This window comes from Drosophila novamexicana, unplaced genomic scaffold (genome assembly GCF_003285875.2).
Source record: "Drosophila novamexicana strain 15010-1031.04,08,12 unplaced genomic scaffold, DnovRS2.1 tig00000960-arrow-arrow-pilon, whole genome shotgun sequence".
Lineage (NCBI taxonomy): Eukaryota > Metazoa > Arthropoda > Insecta > Diptera > Drosophilidae > Drosophila > Drosophila novamexicana.
Genome location: NW_020824833.1, coordinates 101,503 through 124,895, shown reverse-complemented (window position 1 = coordinate 124,895; position 23,393 = coordinate 101,503). Strand labels below are relative to the sequence as shown.

Below are 23,393 nucleotides of genomic sequence, written 5' to 3'. Positions count from 1 at the left end.
TTTTTTAGTTTTACTATGCTTCTCATATATATGCAAAATCTTTTAAACATCGTAACACTATATCAAAAGTAAATTATTGCATGAATAACATTTTTGTTTTTCAATATATCTTGGTATTTTTAATTTTATCATCTTCCGAACCATCATATATCATATGTATGCCATATGAACAGTCGACCGAAAATCAAGTTCTTGACGAGCATCACTATTCTTACATATCTGCAAAGCCGTAAGACATATTTTACAAGACAGACAAGACGGTTTGGTAGTGTGAGGTCTCGGACAAGAAAAGAGTTGATTGAGTAACCTGCTTTCCTTGTCAATTCTATTGAACGCTATAATGAAAAATCTAAATCCATGATCGGGAACTATTGATTGCTGGGATAATGGGTTGTTAGCGAAAGGTTTGTTTAAATTTCAGCTATGCTTATGATGCTCATTTAAAATAAAAGTCAAGGGAAATGTTTAAGCATATAGTAGCTAAAGGCTTGAAGCTAGAGTCGACAGCACCTGGGATTCTATGACCCGAGTTCCGTAATCTGAGCGGGATGGTGTCGAGTGTAACGCTTGATTTCCTCTGACATAAGTGGCAGCGACTTTATGCAGCTTTGTTTTCCTGTATCGCTGTTGTCCTTATTGCGTCATCGTCGTCAGTGTTGCTGTCCTCTGGCTCCTTCATTAACGGGACTTGCAGTTTTATATTTTGCTGGCCTTTCCTGGTATACTCGGCATTGCCATAGTGTTGGACAACAGCTGTAGCAGTGGCATCAGTGGCGATGGCGAAGAGTGCATGTTAAGTGCCTTATTATCCTGTTTATGTAACTGTGTAGTTTTTAAAGGTTATACGCGCGGACATATGTATGTCTTCCCTGGCATTTTGTTGCAGCGTGTGTGCTTTATCAGCGCTAAAGTATTTTTCTCTTCATATTTAATTCATCTCAACTTACAAATTGTCATAATGGCCTTTTTCCTCCATGTACCCAAATACGTAATATTTTGAACACAATGTGTTTACTTCACGTTTGGCTAACTAACGAAGGCAATGATGCAATGCAAATTTGAGCTGGAGCACGAAGTCCCATTTAGTTTTTTATACATATGAAGAATATATATATTCTGTTGCATGCAAACTAGTTCTTAAGTGCTGAAGCTACAGTGCCAAGCTCCTGAAAATCGTCTCAAATGCTTTTGCATACATTTTCAAATCCGAGTTTAAGCCGTTTGAATATGTAATAAAAATATCTTGTATACACACTACATTCAGAAATTGGCCAATCCTTAGTTGCTAAAAAGGTTGGCCAAGGTAAAATTCAGAAGACTGTCTTCGGTGTTTGCTTTGTTTTATGACGCTAGCTAAAAAACTGCGAAACAAGTTCGATTTAAGCTACAAATAAATCTTATTTTCCGAAATAAGGATCAAGAATCAGGGCGCTAAAGTCGTTAGTGCCGAATAGGGTTTGCATGAAATCGCCGATCTCAGTCCGCGCATCACGACTTTTTCTTTAAACATCGATAACTTGCACCTTTTTAAAGCAATGGATAAAGATCGATATTGAAATTCTGTTTTTTGAAAAAATATTTTAGATTTTAAGAGCCAGAGTCTCCAAATTTAAATGAAGCTTCTAAAACTGTATGTACAGATCAAGTACATTTCATTTTATGACAACCGTCGCACCTACGCCAACCACATTACGCAAAATTAATAAAAATAAATCAATTGGAACTAAACATCAATTAAAGGCACAGTTTTATTTCTATTCATACGCATATGCTATAGCACAAAAAGATCTACTGTAAGAAATTTCATCAAGATCGGTTAAGAAACACAGAAGTTTTTAAAGGAAACGAGTCATTATATTGGCAAGCCACGAATAAATGTGCTGTTCTTCTAAAAAAATGTCTGAATATAGTCTTATCAAGCTCCCACTTCTATTTTATATAGATTTATAGGAAGAAACTATGTATATAGAAGCATGAATATTATGGCAGTTCGGAACTGGGTAATTGATGTCATTCAGACGGTTACTTTCGATTTGGGCCGTCTTTTCTTTTCATATAATGGTAATATAGACAATAAAATTAAAAGTAAAATAGTAGATAGTATTTAAGCTGACCACTTCATCACAATTTAAAGATTTAAGCAGCCGCAAAAATATTAAATGTATTTACCTTTGCTTATAATATTTATAAATTGTCTCCAAAAAGTATTTAATAATGAATATGCAAAGGTAAATGTGTGTTTTTCAACATTTTAATATGCATGGCAGGGCTGACATATGCAAAAAAGGCCGACAAAAAAGAAAAACCGCTAACGGCTACGAAATAAATTTGTCAGCCATTGCAATATTCTTATTTTCTCTGACGACGAGCTGCAACGAACTGGACCTACCCCATCGGCTGGCTCTGGCCACGTAAATAAATAAATGCACAAATATACATATACACATATAAACATTATATATTTTATATATATATGTATGTATATATATATATATATATATATATATATGTATATATATGAACGAACTGAGACCGTGACTGAGGCAAAGGATGCAGGCGACCTTCCATTTCCATAGCCATTTCAAGCCCCTTCCTGAAATTGTGCATGAAAAATATGGAAAGACATTTGGCCAGAGACAAATTTTTGCAGCTGCATCCGCATCGGGCTGATCCAAAAACTGACAATAAATGTCATTTAGTTTACCAACGTACAGATGCAAACAAACAATATTTATTTAAAAAAAAAAAAATTATAAAACCGATGGTCAATTGGAGTTTCTCGGTTTTTCTTTTGTTTTTAACTTTACAAAAAATGAGCCATACAATCAATAATGACCACATCCATCCAAAAACCACACTTTATGTCACTTTATAGCATCTGAATAACCTTTCACAATCAAGGGATAATGTTGTTATGGCAATGTTGTTGAGAGCATGATAGCCTTGTCAAAAAAGTAAGCAGTGAAGCAAATATCTCTCTATATAAAACTGTTTGTCCTCACTGATTGGTGCGCGACGAACTGCCCAAACCATAAGAGCTACGAATCTGAAAGTAGTTACCGCATGTGATGGAGAAACCCGCTAAGATGGTTCCACCATAATGTGAAAGAATCGTGCAAAACGGCTGTATGCAACTTTTTTGATTACCGGCTTCAAAATCATTTCCAGATATGTTCAAATTCACCTGATGTGTGTTCCAAAATTCATGGAAAACCCACCCCTTTGACGTTAACAGGATTTTGGAAACTCCAAGCCTGGCTCGAAATTAGGCGGAAAATTTGCAACATTTTTGTTTACCATCGGATCCTATTCAAACTAGTTTTCAAAGATCTTAGTGCAAATTTGTTTCATATGTTTTTAGCGAAATCTACGGCGCATGGATGGGAAATGCGGGTCAAAGGTTTAACAATCGAAAGCTTATTTTACGGATTCAAGATTCTCACCACAAGACAAACATGCACGTAAACCGTTGATTCCAACTTTTGGTGCTGTATTCAAAGGACTTTAAGCTAACAAATGCCTGTACTGTTCATGAATAAAAGGGTATAGTGATTTGTGCACAAATATATCAGCATCAATAGCCGAGTTAATATAGTGTCCGTCTTTCCGTTTCTGGGTGTTAAAGCTATTGTCTTAAAACTTTGCATAGGTCTGTCTTTATGTTGCAGGCAGTACATATGTCGGAGCCAGCCGGATCGTACCACTATATCATAAGCTGCCATAGGAACGTGCGTTCGAAAATTAAGTATGTACTTGTAAGAAAAAACTTTTTTGTTTATCAAGATTTCTTCTATACTCCCTACACATTTGCAAAACCTTATCTACATTGAATAACTATATCATAAACCTACAAGAGGAAAGATCGTAAAAGCAAAATATTCTGTTTTCAAAGAGATTTTAACAAACTCAGCATTTTCGAGCTGCACTGCTCTCACATGTCTGCGAAAGGAAAATGATTAGAGGGTTATTAAACTTCGGCATGCCGAAGATATCGTTACTTTCTTGATTTTTGTTGTATTTGATGTTGGTAGAAGAGATTTCGAGGTATCCGTATGGGATGCATCACGTATAGTTCCGGGCAAAACATTCAAAATACACTATTAGCCGCTGCAATATCGAACATATATACTTGTAATTCTTGTGCATTGTTGTGCATTTATGCTCCTTCATAATCTGAGAAGCCTGTATTGATTTCGTGTGATTTCCCTCTTGCTGCAGGTCCGTCTGTCTATATGATCGCATTTCTTTGGCCAATCGAAAAATATTAAAAGCTTTAGAACTAGATTGACCAAGTATTAAATAAAGACTTCTTACGATTGGCTTAAATATTTTGCCTACGACCAGAGCGTGACAAATTGGTACACTCGATGCGTACGTGCTTTTCAACGGCCTGCTTAAGCTACCGTGTCTACACATTCGCATCAAACAACTTTTGGAAAAACACAAATTTCCGTCACGGGAGAAGGTTGTCACTGGCGAGCGCAAGTGGATACCAAGTGAATACCAACGAGATGAAGTTCACGTCAAATTTAGTTTCACAAAGCATTTAGGAACAGGGCTTAACACGGTGGGATAATCGGCCAACCTAGCTTATATCAATTGAAACTATCAAATCTTGAATCAAAATGTTTTCTTTTTAAATCTTTTTGATTAATATTACTTTATCTACCTATTGGATAACGTTCTTTAATTTGAATATCACTTTTAATACATCTGTGAGCCACCAAAGCAACATATGTTTTAGATCGTGTAAACACACATTTCGGCGATAATATACACTAAGTATCGCACAATTTACAAATCATACAAATTACTTTGCCAAAAGTTTAAGCTACGAATCTAAAAATAACAAATAGGAAGGCTCTGCCCGACTAGGGAATGCCCTTAGCCCTCTTCTACCTACACAAAATGCAGCTCGCGCTACGATGCGCGTACGCTTTAGGAGTAAATAAGTCTTTCATTTTATAGGTATCGTCGACCCGCGCCTACATTCCTTAGCTATAAATGAAATAAATAGATCGATTAAGACTACCCACCAATTTAAGCCACAATATTAAAGCAATTGTGCTCTTGAGACTATACGGATATTCTATAGATCAATAAGATCAACTGTTGAGAATTTTGATCAAGATCGGTTAAGAAGCACGAATTGTTGGGATGGCTGTTAAATAGAAGTGGCAGCAAGTTGTGCAATCTAATAGGGGATAGAGGGGGAGGGAATGTTTCTAATTTGAATGTTTTTTTATTACTGCCAAGGCAAACGAGCTCGTGGCGTTATCTGCATTCGTTGTTTGTAGAAGATGGTTCAGGTTTTCCCCTAGTCGGGAACTCCCGACTAAGGCCCATTACTTGTGGTTATTTGAGATAACCAAACCGGGATTTACCAGTTTCAGTTTGTGCCCTAAAAATATGAAAATCGTTTTAGCATCGGACCACTTTAGCATATAGCTGTCATAGGAACGATCGGTCGAAAAGTAAGTTCTTGTATGAAAAACATCTCGTTTATCAAGATATCTTACCCAAACTTCCCATTTATAAGGTTCACTATGCTCCCGACCGATTTGCTAAATCCTTTTAACATCGGGCCACTATATCATATAGCTTCCATGTTAAAGATGGGTCGAAATGTAAATTCTTATATGGCAAAATATTCTGTTTCATCAAACTCTGTCTTTTCTATCATATTTCTTTACGTATCTGCAAAGGAGAAATGTCTATAAGGGCATTAAATCTTCGGCATGCCGAAGATATCCTTACTTTGTCGTTTTTGACTATTTTCACAGACAGAGCTCAAATACAATAAGTGTCGTGAACTAAGCGACTTTCCCATTCTAACAAAAGAAAGTGATTATCACAGGATTTCCAAAAAGATCAAACCTCAGAGAATTTTTCATATACCTGACCCTTTCTAAGTTAGGACTTAGACTCTTGATTCTAGGGAAATGAGAGCTGGGAAGCCGTAAAAGAGGCACAATTAGCCAAGTTTGCCACCGTGACATTGGCTCAACCAATTGATAAATGAATTATTAGGATGATTGGTGGCGTTCGAAAATTAAAATGTACTTATTATGCGCTTGCTATGTGGTTGCTTAAATGTTACATTTGGTAAATCTGGCATTTTAATCAAACCTTTTCTATTTATGACGGCAATTAAAATTATTTATTAACACGCCGGAACAAATATTTGCCACACACCAGCGTACGCACGAACACCCATTGTGACTTGGCCCCAATGTCACAGTTGCGTGAAGCATTACATAAGAGTTTTTTCGCTACATAAACGCTAACTAATTGAAATATTAACACCTGTAAGCGATGGCTTTAACGAAGGTGACCCAAACGCAAAATATCACCGCAACTAGCGGCGGCAGCATAAAAATCCTGATAGCTCATCTGGGCGTGTGTGTGCGTGTGGGCAATTAAACAAAGTGGGCATAAAAATTGGCTTACCACGATATGAGACCTAGAAAACATAACAAACGTAAATGTTGCGGCAACCATACGCCAGACCGGGAACAGTCATAATAACAATCATAAAACCAAGCAGTATTAAGAACGAAGAACTGTTCCTGCGACAGTGTTCCTTACAAAAATTATAAAGTTAAACAGTTAAAAGTGGATTAAAAGGGTATTACGGTTTTGTGCAGATACAACAACAAATATATGTAAGAATGCAAAAGAAAGCATTCCATAACGCATATATATTCCTGATCAGGATCAATAGCGGGCTCCATGTTTTTTTATGTATAATACAAGATATTTCATCTGTATATATCATTATAGGAGCTACATGCCACATTTGTGTGGATCTAGCTCAAAAACCTAAGAAATTTGCTCAAAACAGGATTACGATATCGGTTTTTTCCGAATGCTTGCAAATCGATAACTTTTATCGATTATCGGAAACAAGGAGCACCTACATCTCAAATTTCAAGTCTGTAGTTCTTATAGATTCTGAGATCATCGCGTTCATATATACGGACGAACAGACGGACATGACTCGATCGACTCGGCTATTGATGCTGATCAAGAATATATATACTTTGTGTTATCGGAGATGCTTCCTTCTGCCTGTTACATACATTTGCACAAATACATTATACCCCTTTTACCCATTTTCAATGGGTTCAGGGACAACAAATACTTATATTTATACAAGTTTTATAAATCTTCAAGCATACCACAGATTTGCGAAATGTATGGTTACATAAATGAAATCACCCCGAAAGACGGCTTATGTAAGGCAAGTAACAAAAAATGTCTCTTAAAACATTAACCATATAAATTTATAATTTTCGTTATTAGAAGGTCCCAAAAATGTAAGGTTGCAGCATTACTGCAAACAAGAGGCAGGACACGAGACTTAATAGACCAGGGTACATTTTTTACATAATAAACCAATTTAAAACCGGCAAAGGGTATAAAAACGAAAAAATGGCACTCTTTGAATAGCCTACAGAACTTATGTATTTATTGAAGCAATTTTATTAAATTATTATGTAAGTATTGTGGGTCGTCTACCTTGCAATATGTTCATCTGTCTGTACGAACCATCATTTCGAATGATCGAACGATCATTGAATATATGCTCGTCTATAATCGCATTCGATGAAAGTCTAAAAACTATTGCAGCATCGCAGACTTAGAAATCGCCTTTTCCACCAGTCTTGATCTGCTATTGCACCGAATAGTCTGTACTATATATGTAGTCTGTTACATACCTAACAAGTAAGAGGTTCTAGTCGGGAACTCCCGACTAGGGGATACCCTGAACCCTCTTATTCCAACATCAAACGCAGTTCTCGCAACGCGCTCGTTTGTAGTAATAAAGATTAATTTAAAAAAAATGTCGATATCGCATTTTATCGATTGCTTGCAAATCGAGTAAGTTATCGTTTATCGGAAACAAACTCGATCTGCGCAGGCATTAGGAGGACCTAACACTAAAATTTCGGACGGACGAACAGAGAGACGGACATGGCTAGATCGCCTCGGCTTGTGATGCTGATCAAGAATATATATACTTTATAGGGTCGGAGATGCTTCCTTCTGCCTATTACATACATTTGCACAAATACATTACACACTTTTTACCCATTCAGGCTATAAAAAGTTGCATTTTAATCATGTTTTTTGCGATTTTGTATTAATTTGTAACTAACTGACAAACTTTGTTATATGTTCAACGAAATAGAATAGCCGAAATAACAAAATCGAATCACTTGCGATATGTCCAGCCTCAGTGCACTTTTCTTTGCTAACTCAAATGTAAATGTATTAGTTTCATTCAATATGCATTCAAGAGCAACGGTTTTTTATAGCTAAACGGCTTTGCGTTGCACTTACGTCCATGGTTTGATGCTGGTTTGATGCTGGCATTTAAACGAGAAACGATTAGTCAAACATTTCATTTCTCACTTGGCTTTTGTGCTCGGTCCGCGTTTGTGTTTTGTTACTTGTTGAGAGAATCGTTAAAGTCGCTTACACTAACAATGTTGCAAGCATTGTGCATATGCTTCCTGTTGCTGTTATGCGCTCGAATGCGTGTCCTTGTGTGTATCTGTGTGTGTGTGTGTGTGTCTTGTATATTTTAAGGAATGAGAACAAATTACTGTAAATTAGCTTTACATTTGATTTTTGGAATTCTCTGACATTTTGTTTAAAGATATGATACACGTGCTTTTAGCCTCTCGTCGTTGACATTTCATTGTCGATATAACATACCGCATATCAATTATAACATTACCGATTTGCACCTAATTCTGTGTACATGGTTTATGAGATTATTCTGAATTCAATAGGCATCCATGCAGTGTTATTGTTGCATTATATTCTGTTATTTTGGCATCGAATTTTGAATCACGAAAAAAAATGTTTGCAGTGGAAACTGCTGAAAACACTTCACAAACTAACGTAGAAATTCACACGCGACGTAAATTTAGCCACGACAAAACAAATGCGCACAGGGTCATGGCGACCGCTTCTGTTGACGTTTCAAACAAAACTGTTGCTTGGTTGACTTACAGAACGGACTCGAGGCAACCGACTCGTGAGTTGGAATTCTCGCTGAAAGTCCTACTCGTGCCGCAACTTCGTGTTGAGCTTACGAGAGCTTATGGTATGCTCGTGTTATGCTAGTGGTCCATAACATGCTACCGTTGGCTGTTTGCCAATTATTGCGACCATTGGCTATGCTTCCGGCTGCGTAAAGTTGCCAGCGCCTGCTTCTATGTAACCGTTATGTTCTCTTGACACAGGCAAAACCGATGAAATTGAGTTCGCCCAACTTTTTCGCATCTACCCACGCCAATATTCTCTCTTCAACTCGTGGTGAATTTTCACTTAAGGCCGGCTAACGTGCCAAACGGTTTGTTTACGTTTTGTATTTACCTTCCAGTCGCGCAAAAAAACTAGCTTTAATTAAATAAACACGCTGGAAAGCCACTTGGTGCCGGTAAAATCCCCTAGAAATTGATACTGAATTTGGTTTCGTACTCAACTAGGCTTGTCATTCCTAGAAACCTATAAAATAGATAGAAAATAATCTTATAGATATTTATATATATATATATATAAGGTTTTATTTAATTTCTAATATTATGTTTGGTGTTAAAACTGCTTCACAAAGGCTAATAAATGTTAGAATTTTGACTCTTATTTACATACATAAATACTCAGAAAATGAATTCCTGAAGTATTAGAAAATAAAAAATAATTAATTCTTCACTACGGAGAAAAATGTTGTATCATCTCTTATATGTATAGTATTATATACTTGCATGCTCCGACGCGACATTGTCCGTCTTATTTTCGTTAAGCCGGTAAAATGTCCACAACTCCCCTGCCCCACCAATCGCGCGCATCCCTATCAATTGTTGTACCGAATATATGTACATATGTATAGGTATACATTTAGAGAAGAAATTACCCGACGTTGCCAGGGACAGCTGAATAATGTAGAAAATCCCATTGTACTGAAATTGCATATTGGTCAACATGCGTCTATATAGTTCAGCGGTGGAATAGTTCATATTTATTAATGAACTGTATATTACTTACTGTATTTACTTACAGTTAAAAAAAAGCCTGCAACTCTTAATCCCGATTCTCACGAACGAAACGTTCGATTACTTTTTGCATTGTAGAGACATTGATGTTGACTGTTCTTAAAGTGGTTTATAACTAATTCTCTTTGCTCAATTGTTGTTCGAGGACCCATTTTGAATATTCCCAAGTCTGGACACTTTAAGTGGCAAATTCAGAATAAAATGCTTGTATTGTATATACAGATTAAGAGTATTTAACGTTCTCACTTTTATCTTAATTGAAAACAAAAATATTGTCTAAGGAAGTTGAATGCGATTTGTTACATTTACTTGTTTTCGTAAAGTTTCGTAAAGATCATATTCTATGCAACAAAGTTGAACGAAAATGAATTTTCAAAACATAATTTTGTTTTAAAGGAGCAAGAAGAAGCACACACACTGCATAAATTGCGCAGCTTGCGACGTGCATTCATGTGTATGTATAGAATATAAAACACTTTTTAATACTGGAAATATCACAGGCGTAACTAATGAGGAGCCAATTGGGCCGTTTCGCGCTTGGCTGGGTCATCTATGAAGCTGCTGCCAGCGAGATACGTGCCAAACCTGAGTCTGCTATATAAAAAAACAAGTAAGAGGTTCTAGCCGGGATCTCCCGACTAGGGAATACCCTGAACCCTCTTCTTCCAACATCAAATGCATATATATATTCTATTTTAGAAGCTATTTGTCAAGTTTGGTGACTCTAGCTCTTATTATTTACCAAAATTGCCCAAAAAACAGGATATCGATATCGATATACATACGGACGGACGGACGGACGGACGGACAGACAGACGGACATGGTTAGATCGACTCGGCTATTGATGCTGAACAAGAATATATATACTTTATGGGGTCGGAGATGCTTCCTTCTGCCTGTTACATACATTTGGCTTACGCAGAAATACAATATAACCTTATACCCATTTTTAATGGGTTCAGGGTATAAAAAAAACTATTGCTGCTATTAGCTTGTGTGTTCGTGCTTGTACAAGTCGATGTGAGTGTGAGTGTATCTTCCCGTGGGTATAACGTTATTTATGTATAGCAAGCTCCCATGGCATCCATATGCTTGATTTATAGCTGTTATTGAAAAATTTCGGAATGCAGCTTTTAATTATGAAGCGTGGAGCATTTTGGTGTGAAGTCCTGGCCTTGCCACTGTGCTGCCTCACGGTACAACTGCTGCTGCTGCGGCTGAAAACAAGAACAGTGTGTTCGAAATGGATAGATGCATTTATTTACAGTTGTCTACCGTTCCAAACAATTGACCATATCGTGAGCAGTATATGTAACTAAAGCTGCGGTCGAAAATATGTCACTTCGGAGAAACACAAAAGCCATAATACAATAAGGATGTATTTTTCGTGGTTTCAATAAGTTAAATGCGCTATGATTCAAAACGTTGTAGGCTATGGGTGACATATGTTTTAATTTGACGGAAATTAAAGGAAAAACACCAACAAAAATTGAAGCTGCCAGAAATGCAGCGGAGGTGTAGCTGAGGCCCAGGCTGGGCTGGCTGCCATAGAGGATGGAAATAACGACTGTGAGCCGGTGGGACATGCAGGGCGCAAGTGTTTTAACACAATTTAATATGTCCCGCCGACGATGACGACAACGTCACAGCATAGATTACTTTCTGCGACGACATGGGCCGGAGCCAGATAATATGGCTGGCTGAAAACGAGCCGAGAAGAGGCCGGCAGCGCTGACGATGGCGGAGTTGGTATCATTGATAATGTGGACGATTCTTCTTCTCTCGTATGTATGCCGCACATTGAGGCGGCGCACACTTGCAACTTTATTAAATCATAAGGCACCAGATGACGCCGTCTGCCGTTGGTGCCGAAGAAAACACAAATATATATATGAATGGGAAAGTCATGCTTGCCTTTAAAATTATCCTTCAGCAGCAACTAACGAAAACAAGTAAGGTTGTAGCCGTCGGTTACTGCCGACTGTGTTTAGAGTACAATAGCAGCCCTTAAATATGCTAGTTAGTCAATGGTTTACTTGCAATTGTATTTTCCATTGGTTGGCGAGTTTTGATTTCCAGGCACACCTAATGTATTTATATATATATATCAGTTTGTCTTTACCGATTAAGTGGAAGACTGACTGATTGGTGGCCAACACACATTTTTACGGACCAATTCGATCCACAAATCCATATAATTGTGCAGACGGGACGGGACGGCTTGAGCAAGGACAATGTATGTAAGTATATTGTCTTTGGTATGAGCCCGTGCTTTGCGTAGGCTTTCGAGTGTCGGGCTGACAATCGAGCAGTCGCCGGTTACAAATCAGAAGCTTTTGCGAATTTTAATATTATATGTTTAATTTGTTATTTAATTTGATCAAACAGGTAAGAAGACTGAAGTCATCGAATGTGCTCGCTACCAGATCCCTTGTACCCCAGAGTCAGTTGGTTTTTAGCAGCACGCTTTCTACAAGTAAGAGGTTCTAGTCGGAAGCTCCCGACTAGGGGATACCCTGAACCCTCTTCTTCCAACATCAAATGCATATATACATATATTCTATTTTAGAAGCTATATCTCAAGTTTGGTGACTCTAGCTCTTATTATTTACCAAATTTGCCAAAAAAAACAGGATATCGATATCGATTTTTATCGATTGCTTGGAAACGGAGTAAGTTATCGATTATCGGAAACAAACTCGATCTGCGCGGGAACTAGGAGTCTCTTTCAAGTCTCTAGCTGTTATAGAACCTGAGATCCTTGCGTTCATACATACGGACAGACGGACAGACAGACAGACGGACATGGCTAGATCGACTCGGCTATTGATGCTGATCAAGAATATATATACTTTATGGGGTCGGAGATGCTTCCTTCTGCCTGTTACATACATTTGGATTTTGCACAAACACAATATACCCTTATTCCCATTTTTAATGGGTTCAGGGTATAAAAAAAAATATAATTTCACGAGATGTTCTTTACTCAAAGTCAATTCGCAACCAATTGGATTTAAATCAAATCTATGTCTAGTAAACTGTGGCTTTGCGGCAGCGGCGCATGTTCTGTCTGTCGGTCAGAAACTCCCAACAGTTTTTTTACTCGAGTTAAAATGCCTGACACCGAAGAGTGGTCCAATTTTTAGCATTTGCTATTTGCCGATTTCGCAATTAAAGCGAATTCAATTTAATTGTAACTTCAATTTTAGTTGGGAGCTGCGCACCAAATTAATTAAAATAATTTACGGGCCTGCATAAAAACAGTAAGCCCAGCAACATTCTATGCACTTGTTGTTCTTGCTCTTCGTATAGTTTAATTTAATGGTACCACAGAAAGATATGCTAACAATTTAATTGAAATTGCAGTAAATAAGCATATACAAGAACAAACACTCTTGCACAGACTAACAAACGCACCCACAATCATATTCCTTGCTAGTCAGCCATTCAAACTATACATTATTATTGAAAATTATTTCTTACTACATCTCAGATTTGCGCCTATAGCAAAAATTTCAAAATGCGCAACAGCTGGCAGTGGACTTAACATTCAGATATTCTAAAAGTAGAATCAAACATTTTGGGGATTTTTTATACCCTGAACCCATTAAAAATGGGTATAAGGGTATATTGTATTTGTGCAAAATCCAAATGTATGTAACAGGCAGAAGGAAGCTTCTCCGACCCCATAAAGTATATATATTCTTGATCAGCATCAATAGCCGAGTCGATCTACCCATGTCCGTCTGTCTGTCTGTCCGTCCGTCCGTATGTATGAACGCAAGGATCTCAGAACCTATAAGGGCTAGAGAAATTGAAATTTTAGATGTAGATGCTCTTAGTTCCCGCGCAGATCGAGTTTGTTTCCGATAATGTTAAAAATCCATATCGATATCCTGTTTTTTGGGCAATTTAGGTAAATAATAAGAGCTAGAGTCACCAAACTTGACAAATAGCTTCTAAAATAGAATATATATATGCATTTGATGTTGGAAGAAGAGGGTTCAGGGTATCCCTTAGTCGGGAGCTCCCGACTAGAACCTCTTACTTGTTTATTTATTCTTTTTTCCTCTGTTCAAAAAGTTGGAAAGCGCATTATTATACCCTCATGTATTAAACAGTCCAAAGGAAAGCGTCTCCGTCCCTATATACACATTTATATCCTTGCTCAGCATCAATACTCGAGCCTATCAAGCCATGGCCGTCTATATTTGTGACCGTCTGTATGGAAACGGCGATCTTAAAACCTATAACAGATTAGACTTAACATACAATTTTGAATATAGAGGTCTCCCTCTAAAGCACCCTCTGTACGAGTTTGTTCAAATCATCGACTAGACATAAGTATAAGCAGACACAAATATAACACATACCTTGCTTATACATATATGTGAGCTGGTTAAAAAACAAGTAAGAATGCTCTAGTTGGAAATGCTCCACTAGCAAATAGCTTTAAACTTCTACCAAAAAGGTATATAATTGATCTATATATACTTTACGAAAAGCTACTTGCCAAATATTATAACTCTAGGGAAGCTAGCTTCAGAATGCGCCCCATTCGAGCTGGTGTCCCTGACGACAGGGTCCTCGGGTTAGTGCTTTACACAGTCTACACAGCGGATAAGGCTTTTTCGATATCGAGCCTGGGTCGAGAAGATCCAGCACTCTATGTTTGCCTTGGCTTAACCTATTAAAGAAGGAAGATGCTCTAGTCAAGGGTTCCCGACCAGGAGATTCCCCTAACCCTCTTCTATCAAGATCAATAAAAAATAGTTCCCTTAATAAGACTTGAACCCATAACAGACCTCGCTGCCAATAAAAAGTGTGTGTATAAAGCAACTGACATCCTATAGGAGTACATACGCTACCATTACCCACAACCTGCGCAAAGACTCCTGACCTCTCTCTCTTTTCATGGAGAGCTCTCTGAGCATGTGTGTGACAAATACCTAGGCGTCATTCCCGACAGACGACTTACATTGAAAAGGCATGTCACCAAGCCAATTAACAACTTCAAATGAAATATCAGGCGTATGAGCTGACTTATCAATACCAACACCAAACTCTCGCTAAGGGTCTCATCTATAAGGTAATCCTTGCCCCTGAGACAGTCAAACAAACTAGAGCCTAGACTAAACTAAACAAACTGCACATAAACTACCATATATACTATCTACTACCTGTATATACCTGAACGAAGCTACTTTAAAACAAAAGTATTGTTTAATTGTGAACCCCCCGATATCTCTATATATAAAAATGTTTGTCCTGACTGACTGACTGATTCGTGATCAACGCACAGCGCAAATGTAAAAAAGGTGCACATGAAGACAACATAGCTAAAAATCAAATAAATAAACCAATTGGAACTACCCACCAATTTAAGCTAAGGTTTACTAGCAGGTATAACCCGGCTTTGCCCGTTGCACGTATAATATAAATTTTCTCAAAAAATAATGTTTTTGACACTGAACGAACTGTAAATAAACGTTTTCCACCAATTTACCACTGTTGTGGGTGGAATTTCCCAAGTCCCTGTCGTATACATTAGGTTCTTATGAAGCAAATTGGAGAAACTTAAAACTCCATCACAAAATCTTTGAATCGCCCTTTCCACAAAGGAAACTTGGATTCTGCAAAAAGTGTGAAACATGTCTCAAATGATTTGTTGCATTTGCCATTATCCGCAGCATCAATATTTTGCTTAGTTGGTTGCGTCCCATATTATCGGCCCCGTCGATATCTCTTCGTTGCACGGTCAGGGTATCGGGGGTGAAGTCGAACGCGCTGTGGCTCCCAATTATCTGTGGGGTGGCAAAGCCCGGCTTGCGATCCACTGCGCTGAGAGGGGAAACGGTTGCGATTGGCCGCCCGATTCGCTCATAGAGAGATCAGGAGGAGAGCGGATCGGGTGCCCTTGGCAATGCCCTTGGCCTTCATCTGGGCCGTTGACCCAAAATGCAGCTCTAACCGGCCACACATAATAATTACATTAAGATGTTTCGTGCCACTAACGACCTAAAATAAAATAAAAGAATAACGCCGCGCAGGGAATAAAAGGAACATATTTAAAAAAAAAAGGTATTTATTTATTAAAAAAAAAACAAAGGATAGTAGCGATGCACGACACGCGGAAGTGATACAAATGTACATTGCCAAATTAAAAGCAACGCCGAAAAAAAATGCAAAATACCAAAAATAACAAGAAAGAGGTTCAGGTCGGGAGCTCCTGACTAGGGGATACCCTGAACCCTCTTCTTCCAACATCAAATGCATATATATTCTATTTTAGAAGCTATATGTCAAGTTTGGTGACTCTAGCTCTTATTATTTACCGAAATTGCCCAAAAAACAGGATATCGATATCGATTTTTATCGATTGCTTGGAAACGGAGTAAGTTATCGATTATCGGAAACAAACTCGATCTGCGCGGGAACTAGGAGCATCTACATCTAAAATTTCAAGTCTCTAGCTCTTATAGGTTCTGAGATCCTTGCGTTCATACATACGGACGGACGGACGGACGGACAGACGGACGGACATGGCTAGATCGACTCGGCTATTGATGCGGATAAAGAATATATATACTTTATGGGGTCGGAGATGCTTCCTTCTGCCTGTTACATACATTTGGCTTTCGCCTTATATACCCTTATACACAAGACGAAGTATGCCAGCCAGGCCACCCAAGATATTCCTCGGGCCAGAGATCCTACGCGCGACCAGGCCTAAGGCGCAAAACTGCAAGACGAAGAAGCGGGCCATATAAGGCGAGAATCCAACAGTGAAAAAGCCAGAATTGAGTAAGTCCGTTCCATGCAGTCCTTCCGTGTCTCGGTCTAGAGGCAGGGACCAGAGAACCCGAAGTGCGGTCCAACTCTGTGGCCTATCTGGGTTACTTTAAAACGGAGAAAAATATATTTACATAATTAAGATTCGTTTTTGCCTTTTTCTAATTATAATTTAATTTTTCAAAAATATATATATATTTAACGGTTTGCGAAGAAAGGGCTAATTCCAGGGAAACCTGAAAAGAAAAGTCCACACTATTCCATGCATATACATATATAAACATATCGCCCTTAACGCCCCAGAGAGCTCTTTCAGTAGGCTAAATTTATTAAAGCGATTTAATTAATATCATTTATACATATATGACACTCTTGCATATCAGTTTCAGCGTGTTAATAAGTATGATATATATATGTGCGTGTAGGTACTTGGCGGAGAGCCAATCGCTCAATCTAATATTTATAAATATGTTCTCCATATTTATTAGCTTTCGGTGATGTCCTTTCTTTGTTGTTGTTTTGACAAAAAAGAATGTGACTTTGGAAATGAATATCAATTGCCATAACTATAAGATAATGCAAATAGTTACACGCACCTGTTGACGACTTGAAAAGAAATGTCCGCTTGCATGAGATTATAAATAGCAGAGTGGAGATATCCTGCAAAGATAAGTGCAATTAGAAATAATATAAATTGTTAATAACTAAAAGAAATGCATTCAATTACATGCAAATACTGAAGAGAGAAATGTCCGGCTAATTATTTGATGATGGGGAGAGGGGTGCCCCCTCTGTATACATATGATATATCCTGATCAGCATCAACAGCCGAGTCGATCTAGCCATGTCCGTGTGTCTGTCCGTGTTCAACGTGAGGATATTTTTCGATATAAACATTTTGGAAGGGTTTGAATAATAAAATTACCCTCCCAGTTACCATTTTTCTTCTGCTTTCAACAGAATCGCGGAAAAATATTATAGTTCTTTGCACTTCAGTGACAACCGAAAGTGCATTTTCAGGCATTTCTTTTAATGAACATCGTAACCGCATTTTGGCGGAAAGAATTTCTAAACTAATATTTGTATACCCTGCATTCATGGAATAGGAGTAAAAAGAGTATAATGTCTGCACGTCAGTCTGTTCATCCGTTCCTTTGTCCGTCTGTCGAATTTGACTATTGAACGCTCTGATCGCAAAACCTTTAAAAGTTCGAAATGTTGAACATAGCTAAAAATCGATATCGATATCCGGTTTGGTAGAAGGTTTAGGGTATCCACTAGTCGGGCACTCCTGACTGAAGGCCCGTTACTTGGCCTAAAATTCTTCAAATTTTGTCATGAAAAGTATTACGCATAGAACTAGACATATCCGAGCCAATAAAGTTTATGAATTCTTGATCAGTATCAAAAGCCGAAACGATATAGCCAAGTCCGTCTGTTTGTCCGTCCATTTGTCTATTTTTATGCAAGCTAGTGTAAGCCTTAAAGCTGTCTACATGAAAGTTTGCATACATACGCCTATCTGTTTCAGGCAGTAAATATGATATATACTTGCCTATATATCCATAAGTTTTTATGAATATCTTGTGTGCAAAAGTTCATACAAAGTTGGGCATTCTCTCTGTAAGGACATGGAAATGCAAGCGCAGCAAGGTTCTGTTTGATTGCCTTGGCGTTTGTCAGCCGGCATTCATACTCTCAATACAAAAATTCATTCAATTCAATTGAAAAATTGCGTTGAATATTTGACGTATGGCATGGCAACTAAGTGTGCTTGGCGGGGCAGATGTCACTGGCAGAGTGTCGGGCATTGGGCGTCGGCATCAACGTCTACATTGTCGACGTCGGTAGCCAGCAAAGCGTTAAAAATGACTGTCATAAATTAATGAGTGACGCCCGATTAAGTGACGCATTGAAATTGAATATTGCTGAATTGCATTCATTATTCATTTACGCTTCTCTTGTGTAGCTTCTTTGCCTAGTTCCACTTGTATTATCCTTAACCCTTCTACTCGCCTCTGCCAGGTCAACGGCTACCTTAATTGCTCGTACAAGTTGCAATGCACTGTAAAAACACAAGCGACACTATCAACAACGAATGCTTTTACCTGAAACCCTACCTGATCAGCTTCCCTGAGTGCAGCCTCCTCCTATTACGAAATGGCAAGTCTCAATCTTGGGATAAACGTGACAATAATATAAATCGATAGATTACGCCGCCGCCGTCGTCGGTTTGATGTCGGTGTCTTATAGCCTTCGCCATCGTCGACATGAAGGTTGCCATTTAACTTAATGCCACATCTGGCGGCAAAAGCGTAAAACGTTTTAAATCTGATATTAGGAAACGCATCCTGCAATTGCACTGGCCACTGAAATTATGCCCACAGCGCCTTTGCTACGCGCGCTGCCTAAACATTTAAACAGCTAACTATTCCGTGATAGCAACAGCAAAACGCTATTGCGAGTCAGCAATTCTTTATTGACCTGTTGATCCAACTATATAGTTCGACGTTTTGGTTGAGAGTGCATTTACTTTGCTGGATAACATATAAATTATTCTGTATGTAACAAATCCCTGATATCCTTTACCTAAGGTTGAAATATAAATACATTGATGCCGTTTTGTTTGTGACACAGCAACCCCATTTTCGGAAAATCAAATAAATAACAAGTCCAATTCGAACCAGACAACAAATTTGAGACTCTCGTCTTTCGAATATACGAATCTTCTTATGAATATTTATTTGCAGCAATAAAATCATTTCTAGAAAACTGCACAAATATCGGTTAAGAAACACAGAAGTTAATAAAAAATGTGCTTTGGCTGTCCACATGTTTGCGGCAGCTAGCGCAAATTGCAAGAATTTCTGTACACATGTACACACACACATTTATCCGTATCTTTATTGAATTCTCTTACAGCATTGCAATTGCGATTGTATTGCTTTTTGTGCAGTGTGTATGTGATGCACTTTTAATTGATTTTTTTTTAAGCTGAGTTGTTGTTTTGGGTTGAGTAGAGACGGCGGCAAAAAGCGAGATCTATTTCGAGTTCTAGTTCAAGAACTATATTTCTGCTAAAGCGAACGAGCGCGTAGCGCGAGCTGCATTTGGAGTTGGTAGAAGAGGATTCAAGGTATCCTCTAGTCCGGAGCTCCCGACTGGAGCCTCTTATTTGTTTCCCTTTTAACAGAGATATAAAATGAACCATTTAAATAGTGCTTGAGTGTGACTCTCGGTGCTCACGATCATTTTATGCTGCGTTTCCTGCGTCGGAAAGGAACAATTATTATCCAACGTCCGTAGCGGCACTTCCTGCCCAGCAAAGCTTCGTTGCGAAACTTTTATACAAACTCATAATTTTGCATTTTTGAGATAACAAATTGCAGCATGCAATTTGTGTCTATACGCAATCCTTCGCAACACGAATGCCTCCTTTGCAGGGAGTTTTATTTTTATTCTCGTTGCATGAAAACTTTAAATTAGATTGTTCCGTAGATGTTTACTGCCTCTCTTCGCACTTTGTGAGTGAAAGGCGATTGTTATTATATATGACTGTTTTAGCGGTTATCTATCTTGGCAAGAACTCCAATGCATATAGGTTTAGGTAGATTTAAGCTGTTATTAGTTATCAAATTGAATTATCACATTCCAGCTTTTGCTGGACTACTTTGGGCTTATATGTAACAAAAACAAGAGTGCTAAAAGCGGGAGTGCTTGATAAGAAGATACATTACATTCTAAGCATTTAAACTTGCTTCTAAAACTAGAAGTAGTTACTTTTGGCAAGCTTATGGGCTTTAAAGCTTGTTTTTGTTGTTGGCTTAGACCAACAATGGCCTCGAGCCGGCCAGCTTCAAATAATGCCAGTTTTTAGCTACGCCTGGCAAAAGAAGCCGTAAATTAATCGTATAAACATTTTAATAAAAAGTTATCTTAAGAAAAATATAATTTTCAAAAATAAAATAAATAAAAGAAATAGTTTTTTTTACAACCTTTTTCTTTCTTTCTCATCACCATCTTTCTTTTTTCCTATTTATTGTATTTTCTTAGAATACAGAAAATTAAGATAACTTTTATTTCTTACATCAAAACACTATTATCTCTACTAACACCTAACTTTCCGGCTGTAGGCTCTAAAAACGTCATTGACTAACTTAGTATAGCTGTGAAAAATGGTGTATTCTAATTAAGGCTTTTAGCATTTCATTTTCATAATCTAATGTACGTTCTTGACGAACATTAATAAATAATAAATAAATAAATAAAAATAAATACAGATCTTGTATATTATATAATACCTCGAAATGTGTAACGCATAGAAGGAGACATCTCCGACGCGAGGCAGTTTGTATACCCTTGCAGAGGATATTATAATTTTGTCGTGAAATGTGTAGCGCATAGAAGGAGTCATCTACGACCCCATAAAATATATATTTTCTTGATCAGTATAATCAACCGAGTCGATATAGCCATGTCCGTCTGTTTCTATGCGAATTAGTCTCTCAGGCAGAAGTGCCTCTTTCTGTTGCACGCAGTACATGCATATCATATCATATAGCTGCTATAGGAACGATCTGTCGAAAATGAGGTTCTTGTGTGAAAAACTCAAGAAATCTTAACCAGACTCGGCATTCACTATTTTATCTATGCTTTTTAGATACGGCTAAAGCTTTATGAGCATTATAAAAAGGTTGGGTCTCCCCAAGGGTGATAAATCTTCGGCGTGCCGAAGATAGTCTTTCCTCATGTCGTTTTTTTATTAATATTTTTATTTATGATAGTCTGACAATAAAAATTATCAAGAAGGCAAAATAAAAACAAGTAGGAGGCACTAGTCGGGAGTATCCGATTAGGGGATACCCTGAACCCTCTGCTTCCAACGCAAAATGCAGCAAAAACAATACAATTGCAATGCTCTTGATAGAATTCAATGAAGATGTTGATGAATGTTTGTGTGTAGGCATATATAGAGAGCCTGCCCTTCAACCGGGTGACACATACTCCAACCTCAAAAGCATCGTGCATTGAAGCAGCGTCGTCCGAAATGACGATGTCTGCACTCGACTACGCAACAAGGAAAAAGTTATGGAGGAGGAGACTGACTGTCTGCCTTGTCTGTAGGTTAGAAAGAATTTGTGGTGTTTGCTGAACTACATGGGAGCACAGCGTATGCCTTCAGGCTAAGGATGTCCGGAGTATTCGCGATTCCCCGGACTCAAACCGTTTATTCGGTTCACGAACCGCACTTCGTACTGATTTACACTGCTTAGTGCACTTCTTCTAAGACTGCTTATCAAGCAATGTACTGCTTTAAAATACACTTTGTCACAAGCAGTTCTATTACCCTCAACCATAAGAGTCTACTTGTAGTTTAATGGTCCTGTTTACACAGGCTCCTCACAGTCGGACTCCAGCCCGTACCGACCTGCACTACTTGCCACCATCAAAACTCAGCTGTCCATTGTGTAATAAAGAGACGGACAGGGCTATTGGATCAAAAATGTCACATTTTTGAAAAATTTGTAATTTTGTGGCGTTTTGATTTTTTTTCGATGATTTATCGAATTTCGTATCGATATTATAAAAAAGTATCAATACTAAAAATAGCTTATATATCAACGAAGGCAAGCAGTTACTTTATATAATAAATTTTAATTTTAATAGTCCCACAGTTTTTAACATTTAAGGATGGCAAAATGTTGCCAGCTAGTTTTTTTTGTATAACAGGGAGTATAATAAAAAAAATAGAAAAATGCGAATTTCTCAAAAACTGGCTGGACGATTTTCTTGATGTAAAAAGCAAAATAATAGATAATTCGCGATCTATATCGGAAAATAGAATAATAAATGTTGAAATATTGCCACCTTTTCGTTTTTATACGTGTATAAATACTTAAATGCATAGTTGTCGTCTTTTGCAACTGTCTATTTTACCAAAGATAATGTTTTATTGTAAAATGAAAATTATTTCATATATATCTGCATTTCTCTTCCATATACAAGTATTTTGAATTAATTTGTTCCCGCTCAACACTGTATAACAAGTGCAAGGATGATTTTTTACGGTCATTTTGTATGGGGCTAGCAACGAGGTTGCTGCACTGTAGTACAAATATCTTAAAAAAGGGCTGATCGATTTTTATAATTTTTTCACGATTGGTTAGGTGAAACTATAGACTTCAATCGTGTATATGCGGTTTTCGGGGCCATTATCCCTGAATTAAGATATTTAAAGAATGGCGAAAACCTTACTTTTCAACCCCTTTGTTTACCCATATTATAAATTAAAATTCAAAAATAAATGAATGTAGATAGTAAATAATTTAATATTTTGCAATTCTGCATTTAAATTTATTTAGTTTCGTGCTTAAAAACATAAATAAATGCATTTGAAAGTGACCGATAGTTTTCCGATAACAAGTACCAAAATTCGACGCTAAGTCACCGCCGCTAATTTGACGCACATCGTTTCGACCTTATTGAAAGCTGAAAAGTTATCGCTATCGACATTTCAAAGCTGCTTGTCATCT

General features: G+C 37.7%; 1 protein-coding gene across 1 annotated transcript in view; it reads right to left on the bottom strand.

Annotated features, from left to right (window-relative positions):
* Positions 1-8,400, bottom strand: part of LOC115765355 (carbonic anhydrase-related protein 10) — a 43,576-nt gene extending 35,176 nt beyond the window's left edge. Inside the window, exon 1 of the mRNA XM_030708868.1 lies at positions 8,347-8,400. The gene's annotated coding sequence lies outside the window, so the exon portion shown is untranslated. The remainder of the gene's footprint in view (positions 1-8,346) is intronic.
* Between the last annotated feature and the right edge of the window lie 14,993 nt (positions 8,401-23,393).